The following is an 11,344-nucleotide window of genomic DNA, read 5'->3' on the forward strand; positions in this document are numbered from 1 at the left end:
CAAAAGCAAGTCCTGAAGGTCTATTAGAGGTCTTTGATCTTTCTTTTGTACATATGAAAAAGAGAAGTAAGGTTAATTATTACCAATTTAACCTTCTAAAGCTTAGGCCTTGCATTTTGCATTTATGACACTATTTTTAACTGTGGAGCCTGGAAGCCTGAACAATCTGCCATTTCCTATTCTACAGCTTTCTCAAAATTTGATCAGAAGTATGTAATAATTACCACAATTGTCTATATAATTCAGTATTTTTCCAGAGGTTGATAATAATATTTCCTCCGTATATAAAATGAGGATAATACATATATATTGTGATTTGTATAAGGCACAGAACAGACTAGTACCAGAGCCAGAAATAGAACCTATGTAATGTGACACTTCACTTACACCTTCTGATCATCAGCTCATGCTTCCTCTTGTAGTCACTAATCCAGCAAAGCATTCAAGCACAAGTGGTCTGATTAAAATCCATTAGACTACTCACTAGACGTTTGATTCTAATCACTGAAATTACTGGGGTAGAATCTGACCTGAAATTACTGGAACTGGGTATGCAGTTTATATTCACTTTTTAGGTATCGAAAAAGCTTTTCTAGAAGAAGTGCTTGTGTTTCCTGTATGAAACCAGAGAGAGAGGTGTCTCTGAAGTCCTGCAGAGGGAGATGCTGTCTTCCCAATTCATTGCTTAAACTTTTCTGAACTTGGAAACAATCTTTCTTGAGAAATATTTGGTAGGTTTACCATTCTCTTTTTACTATGTGAGAACCTCAAGCTCTTAAGGAGGTTGCTTCATTTTTCTCCTAAATGTTAGGCAAGTATTAGAGAAGGCACTATGTTAGGCAGGTTAGATCCCATTTTAGGAATGTTTAGGGAAACAGAACAAAGCTCAGAGCTGCTATTCATGCCCAAAGTACTTCATTGGGTAAAGCCATAAAGGATAGTCAGCTGATAGAAATGACAACTTTGTGGACATGTTTCTTAGAAGAAACAATCAAACCTATCAAACAATTGACAGTGGTTATACAAATCCCTGCCCCATGCTTAACAAGGATCTTCTAGTATTCACGCTGTGCCTAACATACTTGTATCATATACATCAAACAATTTACCATGTTGCTTTATATACATGCTGTCTGCATCTCTTCACTGTACCTATTCTTTCACCTTTCCTCTACTTCAGTCTATAGGCACTCCAACAGAGGTTCAGAAAGAAGTCAGGAATCATCACAGGAAATGCAGTGCCATCATTATAGCCCACTCACTGGCCATGCAACCGTTGTTTGTGCTAACCACAGCCTTTCCAAGTGTGGCATAAATACAGGATATCCTATTAAAAATGTCACGCTAGAAACATCAGTGCAGTTGCAAGCTTTCATCATACACATGTACTGGGACAGATGTGTCCTGGTGATCATTGATGGCCTGCTGATTTATAGAGACAATTTTCAGAGCCTTTTGTGGCAGGTCAGCACTGGCTCTGAAGGAGTAGTTGTTGGTCTAGGCGCCCACTGTAGTCAGAAGGCCTGATCATCACTCTTCTAAAGCATTAGGGGGATATCGTTCCATGATACTGGTCAGGCCTGTGGTCAGGGGAGATGCTTTAGAATACCCAAATCCATCCTCCTGCATGATCTGCATTGCTAACACACTGTTTCTGCCTTATCACACCTTTGTTATCAGTCCAGGTATTGCTGATACCTACTCCCACTCTGCTGCAGTGCTTACAATCTCCTTGGTAGTCATAAGGTTCATAATAACTTCAACTACAGCACCTTTAGGCAGAAAAATCAAGACCCTTTGGTATTTCCTGAAAGACTGGCTCACTGTTATCACAGTGTATGTCACCAGACTTACCATAATCTGCAGCACTCTACACAGTCATTGCAGAGCAACTTGTTCTAGTTAACACTAGCTTTGAATGTAGCCCCAGCAGTATTTCACTTTCAGGGAAAAAGCTCTGTCTGCATTTATACGTGCTGCACTGTCACATCTTTGACCTCCTGACTTATGAGGAGAAAACAGCTTTGGTTTGCTTCTCTTTGGTCGTGAATTTTTATTGCTGTTTGTCTGTGTTTTTTCCCCGTACCTCTTCGTAGGACCCAGCTTTGACTGGTTCCCTTATAGGTGCCCTATGATCTAAGCAAAATGGAGATTTTTGGTTCTTGGCTCACCAGGTGAATCACTCTAAGGGAAGCCTCAAGGGCATTCCCGCATCTAGATAATGTGGAAGGTTGGGAATTTGGCTTTGAGGTTGTCCTCAAGGATAATGTAGATGCACCCTGTAGGAAGTATTAGTTAATTCACTTGTGATTGGGAGTCAGAAGTTGTGGTTTTATTCCTGGTTCTATCACATGGGTATGACTGGAGGCAAGTTACTTTTTCTCACTGGGTTAGATCCTCAGTTGTATAAGTTATAGCCAAAATGAAATCGAAGGAGCAATGGCATTTTATGCTATACAGCCATCCAGTCCCCCCCCAGTATGTTTTTGTATCTCTTTAAAAATAATGTAAAGATAATTGTCTGTAATATTGTACTTGAGATAATGCAAAGCAATTCTGTGTGAATTCCAAAGCAAAATAACCTGGTTCTGAAACTTCAAAAGTTTCTGTATTTAAAGTGTTTTTGAAGAGTAAGAATAATAAGCATCCCTAGGGCACTATTGCGTTTCTTACTTTACTGTGCACTGAAGTTTCACAGCCCTTAGCTGTCCTCACACACATCAGAGCAGTGAATCAACAGCGACAGAGTTGTGTCTTTGTAATTGTTCCTTGTTTCATTGAATGAAAATATAAAGTTTCTTCCCTCTTTTACATCGAGTTTTTCTACCTGTTAGTGTGGCTGAAGCACTGCCCCAGCATGCAAACTTTAATAACATAGCATTCTTTCCAGAGGTGCTGGTGGAGTTGTGTCAATGAACTGACTTCCCCCAAGGCTGTTGGAGCTTGATCAGCTATATTGTTCATGTAGCTAGAAAAGGAGATTCGATAGACCCATGATTTTGTAATTTGTATTTCTGAAGCCAACAGATGTTTTTGAGGCACTATGTTTTCAGCCATCTTTTAAAAAATGTATGTAGATAGTAGCATGCCCTTCTCTTCAGAACATTTTATTATCCAATCTTTACTCTTAAAGCATGCTAAGGTCTCAATCAGGTTTTACCATGTTTTGCTAGATGTTGCAAAAAACAGCATAAAAAAACCCCAACAATCCTAATCCATATCTAACTGTTCTATAGAAGTGGTAAAGAAAGCAGGCTAAGTGGGAAGAAAGGGAATGGAGAAACAAATCTGATATGTGCAATTAACTGATCAGAAGTAGAGATCACAGCTGGCCACCTGCCTAGTTGTTATCAAAACACATGTTTAGAAGTATTCCCTTAAGGCAACTCCAGCAAAACAATTCCTAAAAGATTGTGAAGTTAGTTTCAACTAAAAAGAAAGTTCTTATTTTAGACAAAATGATGTTTATAAATACTTATGTCTGATCATAGAGCGACTGTAGTCACATGACTACACTTCTGTCTTCCAACATTTGCTCAGTTTTGCCCTTTATTTTCACTTTGTAGTTCAGAATTTTCCCCATTTAAATAAAACACCCGCAGCCTATCTGATAGATCTTATACCACTTCTCCCTTCCTCTTCCCTTTTTTCTGTCAATCTTAACCAGAATTGGCCCTCTTTCCCAATCTTTTTTTCCCCTGCGTGTAATCAAGAACCGAGAACAAGTTTACTTACTTTTTTCAATCAGTGCTTCATTTTAAATTGTTTTCTAAAATACTATTTTTTTGCCAGAGCTTTGATTCAGTGGCCTATTTAGTTAAGGTATAAACTTGTAGAAATGTAGTAGTCAAGAGCTAATACTTGTAGTTTCCTTTGAGTTCTGTCAGTACAGACTTGCTAACGATACAGTTCTGCTTTCTCTGATTTGTAATTACTTTGGCATTTGGGAGCTCACTTCAGCAGTTCAAATGTAACATCCCTTACTGCCTATATCAAATCCTATACTCCACAGTACACATACTGTAAACACAAATCCAAGTTTCTGTGCTGAGCAATTTCAGTTCCTTATGGAATGACTGCAACCTGTGGGTACTTATTCCCTCTGCAGTTAGGATCCTAAGAGCCAGAACTTAGTCACTTAGAAGTTGATAATCATCTTGAAAAGTGCAAAAGGAGTAGAGAGTTGAGGTGTCTTTAATTCCATCCTTATAGCAAAGCACTTGCATGTCCATATTTTTAAGGAAGAGACAGTCTATAGTACTTAATCATATGCATATTTCTGAACTGGGGCCTAGCCCGCGTGTTATTTTTGGACATTGAGGCATAAAGAGGCTTTCCTCAGACAATGATATTGTAACTGACTTGTAGAGCAGCATTAGCGTAATTTTTGGATGAGTTTCACCTCCTAGAGAAAAATAGGTTTATTCGAAGAAATTAAAGACAAGAATATGTACAGATTGTCACCGCTCTTAAACAGGCAGCTTTGATAAATAGCACTATCATTAAGAAGACATCCGAACAAAATCAATGTCTTAGAAGAAATAGTAACTAGATCTAATCCCTAAGCAGTTGTCTGCAGCCCCAGTTGCAATACATCATTTTTTCACATATTCTACTTTGAAAGAGTTGACAGATTTTATTATTTTTCTTTTTTTTTCCCCTGGTTATAGGTGATAAACTATACTTTCCCTGTATGATGTGATAGCAGCTGCATCCTACTGTCTATACAAAATCTTCCATATTAGTTATAGCCATACAATGCCAAAAGAATAAAGAAAAACAAAAGAGCAGAAGTTATAAAAAGGATCAGGCTCAGCTGATGCTTGCTGCCAGCTTTTTTAAAGCAGATGTTCTTCTTCTGACATTCATCTGTTTTTAGTCTAGAGTTGTGTATCTAGTTTGACACACATTCCCTAGCTCATGATTTGTAAAGCTTTCGTATATTTTCCTTAGCTACATTGTTGCGCTTTTCCTCACCTTAAAACTCTATGTTCTTCTAAAAAACAAAGGGCTATGAAAAAATAGTTTAAAACGACCTAAACCCAAGAGACTATAAAGACTGAATGAAGATGACTCAGGAAAAGCAATCATGGGTGCTAATAATATCTTCAAAGTAATAATATAAGTGATGAAAGGACAGCTTTAAGATTTGGTTGGAAAGAGTTATGAAGGTATAACAGATTTTTTTAATCAAGAAAATACTGTGACAGCAGTTTATCTTAGGAAAGGTAACAAAAAAAAATCATAGTCAAGATTGGTGACTCTCACATAACGCACATTAATTCCTTACTGAAATTCCACAGGAAAATCACTTCTTAAAAGCCAGTTTATTCTGTAGAGCATGACCTTGCATGAAAAAGTGTTTTATTTCTTGATTTGCTTTTGTGCGATATGCTTGCTTTCTCTCAAATTGTTGAGCTATAGAAATGTGGCCTCATTATTTATGTGATATATTCCAGCTTCTGACCTATTCTATGTACTTTGGTGTTAAACACATACTTTTATCAAGGAATGAACTGAACTTTACAGAATGGCCAAAACCATCAGAAACATGATAATGCCTCTATTGTTCTGCAACTTAACATCGTGCTCTATGAAGCAGTTCCTCCTTTTGTTTATTCTGGACCTGGTGACTCGTTTCATTTGATAGCCACAAGTTCCTGTAATAAAATATACAGGGAATATTTGTTCCATATCAACATTTGGGATTTTATTTTAAGTTTTCAATAATCTTTGCTTTTGCACTCTAGAAAATACTGTTATGAAACTACTCTTTCATTTTGTATTTAGTATTAATACCTAGCAATTGAAGGGCTCCGTGTTCTATGAGACATTGGGTCCCTGGTATGTTCCACAAGATCAGAGCAAATGCCTGGACTAAGCCCCATTGGACTCCTGCCCAATTGCATGTTCATGCAGCAGTGTTGATCTGAAAGAAAATCATCTGGAAGGAAGAGACATAGGTAGTTGTAAAAAAATTGAGGTATCAAAGGGATGAGGTTCAGAGGAATCAGAGGCCTGTGTGGGAAGCATCAGTAGGTCGAAGATAGCAGCCTGGCAGTCTCCTGCAAAGGGAAAATCAGTTATTTGGGCGCCTGCATATTTGGTAAGCAGGAACTGTGTGGAGATGCAGTCTACAAGAGACTGCAGAATGGGAATATAGGGTGATGATGGGTTATATAGTGAGAACACCATAATATCTCAGTAGCACGCGTTTTCAGAAATTTTAGGCGCCACTGCTATGACAGTTAACAGTTTGCAGCAATCACAACACAGATCTTGTGTTCAGCTCCTGACTCTGCAGCATCTGGCCCTACACTCCCCCAGCCTTTCTCCTGCAACCCAGAACAGATGTTACTTGCACAATCTTCCTTCTCCAGCAGAAGAAGGAGCAGACGCTAGAAGCTCCCTGTGTTCTCACATCCTTCGAAACACCTGCTTCTTCTCAGAGCAAACTGGAGTATTTAGTAGGGAATCTGTATGTCCCAGAAGGGGAGAGGATGACCAAATGAGGTGCTGTGGGACAGGAGAGCCAAAGGCGGTAAATGTAGAGGAGATCTCAGTGCACTGAGAACCAGTCTACTTTGAAGCATCTACTGTCAGAAATTATTTTGAAGGAGAGGTCCTGGTTCCTCCATGAGACCAAAGCGATGACTCTGGAATGGCACTATTTGTGCAAAAGATTTAGTAAGACTGAAACACTTATGACTTCTTGATAACTAGTTGGTACTGGTATCACTGAAAGATTCAAAAAGTATCACTTATCACTACTACAGGAAAAACACGTATGAAGGGATCTCTGAGAATGGTTTCCTCTTATTTCTTACTGATCTTTACCATATTTATTTACTTAAAGTGAAGAAAGTCTGTTATTTCATCAGCTTCTGTATGTCTGTCCCCACTATAGTGTTTGTTCAGAGAAGGAAAACTAAATGAGTCAAACCAGCTATAAGTACCTGCTCTGCACAGCTATGCTGTACTCATCTTCTGATAAACTGCAGCTATGCTGACTTCTGCAACGCTGGTTAGGCACTAGGCTTCCTACAGCTCTATCTTTTGGTCTGAAGTGCCAAACAAAATTGTGCCACTGTTCAAATTTTTTCACAGAGTCTTACAGAAGAACCTGTTTGACCTTCCCTTGCACATGCTGGAAACTGTAACATGCCAACATGTGAAGTTAAATAAAGCACATAAGGCTATGCCCAGTCTCACTTGACTCCATGACCTGAGTTACAGCCGGTGCTGAGGAGCAGCACTTTCCTGCAGCGTTTCTTTTGGCAGGAGGCAGAAGGGCCAGAAGCAATGGCAAGAGCTTTGGGTTCCCCTCCAGAGGATGGAGTGAGTGGCTGACAGGAGAACATGCAGATTGTGTATGAACTTGGCATTATATCGACACCAGGTGCTGATTTTAATAGCTTTATAATGTCCTGTACTAAACAGTAATCGGAAGCAGGTTTGCTGATACCGAGTTGCCAGACTACATGCAGGCAGCCATCAGTTCTGCCTTGCAGAACAGGGCTGTCAAGAACTACCTGGAAGTATCCTGGTTGGAGAAGGAAAATCTGTGTTGCTGGGCATTTGCAAGGCGATTATTCCCATGATTTATCCAACCTGCATGAGCACTGCTGATGAACAAGCACCTGACTGGGACAAGGGAACAGCTAGAACAATCAATTTTATATATGCACTCTTTGTTTCCCTTCCTAGCTCTACTTGGTAAATATATATATCAATAATTCAAAAAGAAAGAATGGTTATTCTTTCATTTTATGCCTCTTCATCGGCCACAGAAAAGGGTGAGTGAATACTGGTAAGGATGCAATGATAGGACATCTGATATCTCTGAGACTCATCTATCTGAGGCACAAGGGGGGATCTTACTACCTCCAGATAAACGTACAGGACAACTGTTCATTGTTAATTCAGAGAACCCAACTTGTTTTCTAGTGCCCTACCTCACAAAGCTCTATGCTGTACCAGGCGGAAGATCTAATTTCTCAAAGATTATTTGCTCAACGGTGTTAGAATTTTGGCTGACTAAAACAAAAAGGTTTTGTTCTGTAAACCCATCTGAATGGTGATGTGTCTAGAACTATTCATGCTATTCGTGCTGCCAGGAAGAGCTTTAACCAGAAGTGGATTCAAGATAGGACCTGACAACAGGTATGGCTTCAGGAACCCTCAGGACGCTATTAGTACCTGGAGGAGTGGAAGGTGCTTTCTGTGAAGAAATAGCGGGGGAGATGGGATGGAAGTATCAAATACTAATTATTTGAGGCGGTTTTATATGATTTCAAATAAGCTCTTATTTCCTAGACTCTATGTTGACGGGAATGGGCAGACACGGGCCAAAAGCCATTACATAGAGTGTTTAGTTTCAAGAAAGCTCTTTTTCCTGATGATAGTCCTCATTTTAAGAACGAATGCCAGTGGTAGATGTTTAATTGCTGGTGAAAACCTCTAGCACAGAGGAAGTCAGTGGGCAGAATGGCAGGTGAACACAAACGAACATGTGTTGAAACGTGCATGAAGGTGATGATAACCTGCACTTAAGAGGTATACTGCGGTATTTATGAAAATGCACAGAGGTTTACAAATTAGTGCTACATTTTCATGCAAAATTTGCAGCAGAGCAACCTTGAAAAGTATCTATAAGACCTTGCCCAGAGTTAAAGGTATTCAAAGAGAGAATTACAAATAATAAGTGCTATGATAAATACTCTGTCTTTTGCAACATAAAATGAAAGCTTCCGACGTTTCAAGAATCCCTCAAGATGCTTAGTGCTGTAAATAGCAGTGTGTGTTATCGGTACTGTAATTTACTGCAGCTTTTTCACACTGTGTTAAAAGCTTATATTTGAGGCAGCTATGGAAAAGTGACTTAATTTTCAGCAGTTCTGGGCTGTACTAACATGGCATGTAGATTAACTCTGCATATCTGCTGTTCCTGCAGCCCTGCTAGTTCAGCTCCAGTCAAAGCTCACTGTTGCCTGGCCAAGACCACACCAGGGGTTTTGTGGGGGTGCTGGCTCCTTTGCCAGGGAACAGCTTGCCTGCATGTCGTGCTCAGCAGGAAGGTCTTCATCCGTCCACCCCAAGCCACAATCTGTGCAGGCTCCTTGACATCCTGCCCAGCAGTGCTGGTGTTGCCCCTGAGTCGTTGGGTCAGTGAGCGTTGGCTGTCTTTGGTCTGGGCTGTCTGGTGGGCCAGTGGTCCCCACTCAGTCAAAAAGCAGATTTGTCAAGATTCACAGCTTTGACATGCCTCTTCCTCAGCATACGTGCTCTGAAAATAGAAACGCGTGTTGGAATAAGACCGTATAGAAGGACAGTATAAGCTTAACACTTTGGGAACCGGTAATCTCTCTGGCTTAAAAGTCTTTGATGGCTTTGATAGCTACCTTTTAATTAAGGATCTGCAAACAGCAATTTTCATCCCTATTTCACAAGAAATATATTTCTGTTCAAAGCTGTCCTTCTATGGCATGATGTGATTACCCCAACCACTCTTTACAGCTAGGCTTTTTCTCTTCTCACTGAGATGATGCAGATACTTATTTTGAAAGACAAGGTATTGCGGATATGATTCACATTTGCCTGTCGTTAAGTCTATTTCATCTTCCTCTTTTGTGAGTAGCATTTTGTACTTCCAATAAGTGATTTAACTTAACCACTGCCTTCTGCAGAAGCTCAGAATTAAACTCTAAATGTTATTTACTTCCCTTTAATTATAAAAATACATCAGGTTAGTTTGTAATTAAAGATAATGATAACGTTGTTTGATACCTTGTGGGAAGAACTTTAAATATTCCATGACCAAGGAGCTGCAGAAAGGAGGGTGGCAAAGACAGCAGAAGTTTCTTTTTTTTTTTTCTCTCTCTCCTGGAATGGAGAAGAAGATAATAAGCCCCTGGCAAATTTGGTATGTAAACCAAACACAGGACAGTAGCAGTTGTAGATCCACCTCATGCAAGAGAAGACAGGGACCATGGAAAGCACAGAAATGAGCTCATGTAGATTTTGAGGCCCACCTTCAGGAGGTCACCACCCCTACCTAACTGCTTGCGTCCTCCCAATGGAGGCAGCAGAAAAGGGGCATCAGGGGTTTAGGCCAGATCCACCAACTTAAGCTGCATGTAAAAATGGGTTGTGTGAAGATGCCGGACTTGGCATAAAAGTGGCCAAGGCTTTGTTGCAGGTTCACTTGAAGGACTCCTCTATGCAGGAACTTCTTTCAAAGAGGTGGAAGAGACAGTTGGAGCTCCTAATTTAGTTAAGTCACCACAGCAATATACAGAAGTGCCTTGTCAGCACTCTTAAATAGAAAGGGCCACTGCTGAATGACAGCTTTGCATCCTTGTGAGTCAAGTCCATATTATTACAGAAAATGTGTATATGTGAGGATTGTTAATAAATCAGAGGTTTGTCAAGCTTGAATATCTATTGCAGAGATTGTTTTATGTCAGATATTCAAGTATAATTAAACTTTTCTGTATCTTTGCTAATTATGTCTTCACAGAAGGGGAAGAAATGAAACAAATGAGCGCCATTGTAGTATATACTCATACGCTGATTCACAGCTAATTATCACTGTATTGAAAAGACAATATATCCCCCTACCACATAAGCAAAAAATGTACCTCAGACATTCCTGATTTTTCAGACCATGAATGCTCAGCAATGTAGCTAAGTTGTATATCCCTCGGGAGGTTTTAAATTCCAGACCATAAAAGACTGTGCATAAGGATGACTTTCCTTCCCTACCTACTTAGAGGAGGATAAACCTGAACTGGCATTTTGAAATTTGCTGCTATTTCATCTCCTTCCTGCTTCGTATGTGTATGTATTAGTAATAATCTCATGCAGGAGTTAATCCATCTTGATGGAGTTCTTTTTACATTTGCAGTATGCTGACATATGTGGGAGACAACACAAGAATGGCAGAAAAGTTCTTTTACACAGCTGTAAAGAATGAATGCAAATCAGTCTGTTTGGGGTATGTGGGTTAAGTATGTCATTTGCTGAACTTGTGGGATATACTGAAGACTGAGTAACTTTTGTTGAGTTTGAAAGACTCAATTATTTATTTTCTAAAGATATTGCTTTATGGGACATTGTAAATCTGTAAAAAATCTGCTACAGCATTGTTTTATCTACAGATGTTAGCTATTTTAGAAGGCAATAAAGTTTACAGCTGGGATCACATTTAAACTCATATTTGTAATATTCTCTGCCTTGCTTTTTAAACATTTTTGACAGATGTGGCTGGTCCTTTGTGAATGCTTTCAGGTCGGGGAATGGGGCCATTAGTCATAATTACCTACATTCTTTAAGTTCCCTGAAT

This window comes from Larus michahellis, chromosome 1 (assembly GCF_964199755.1).
Source record: "Larus michahellis chromosome 1, bLarMic1.1, whole genome shotgun sequence".
NCBI lineage: Eukaryota > Metazoa > Chordata > Aves > Charadriiformes > Laridae > Larus > Larus michahellis.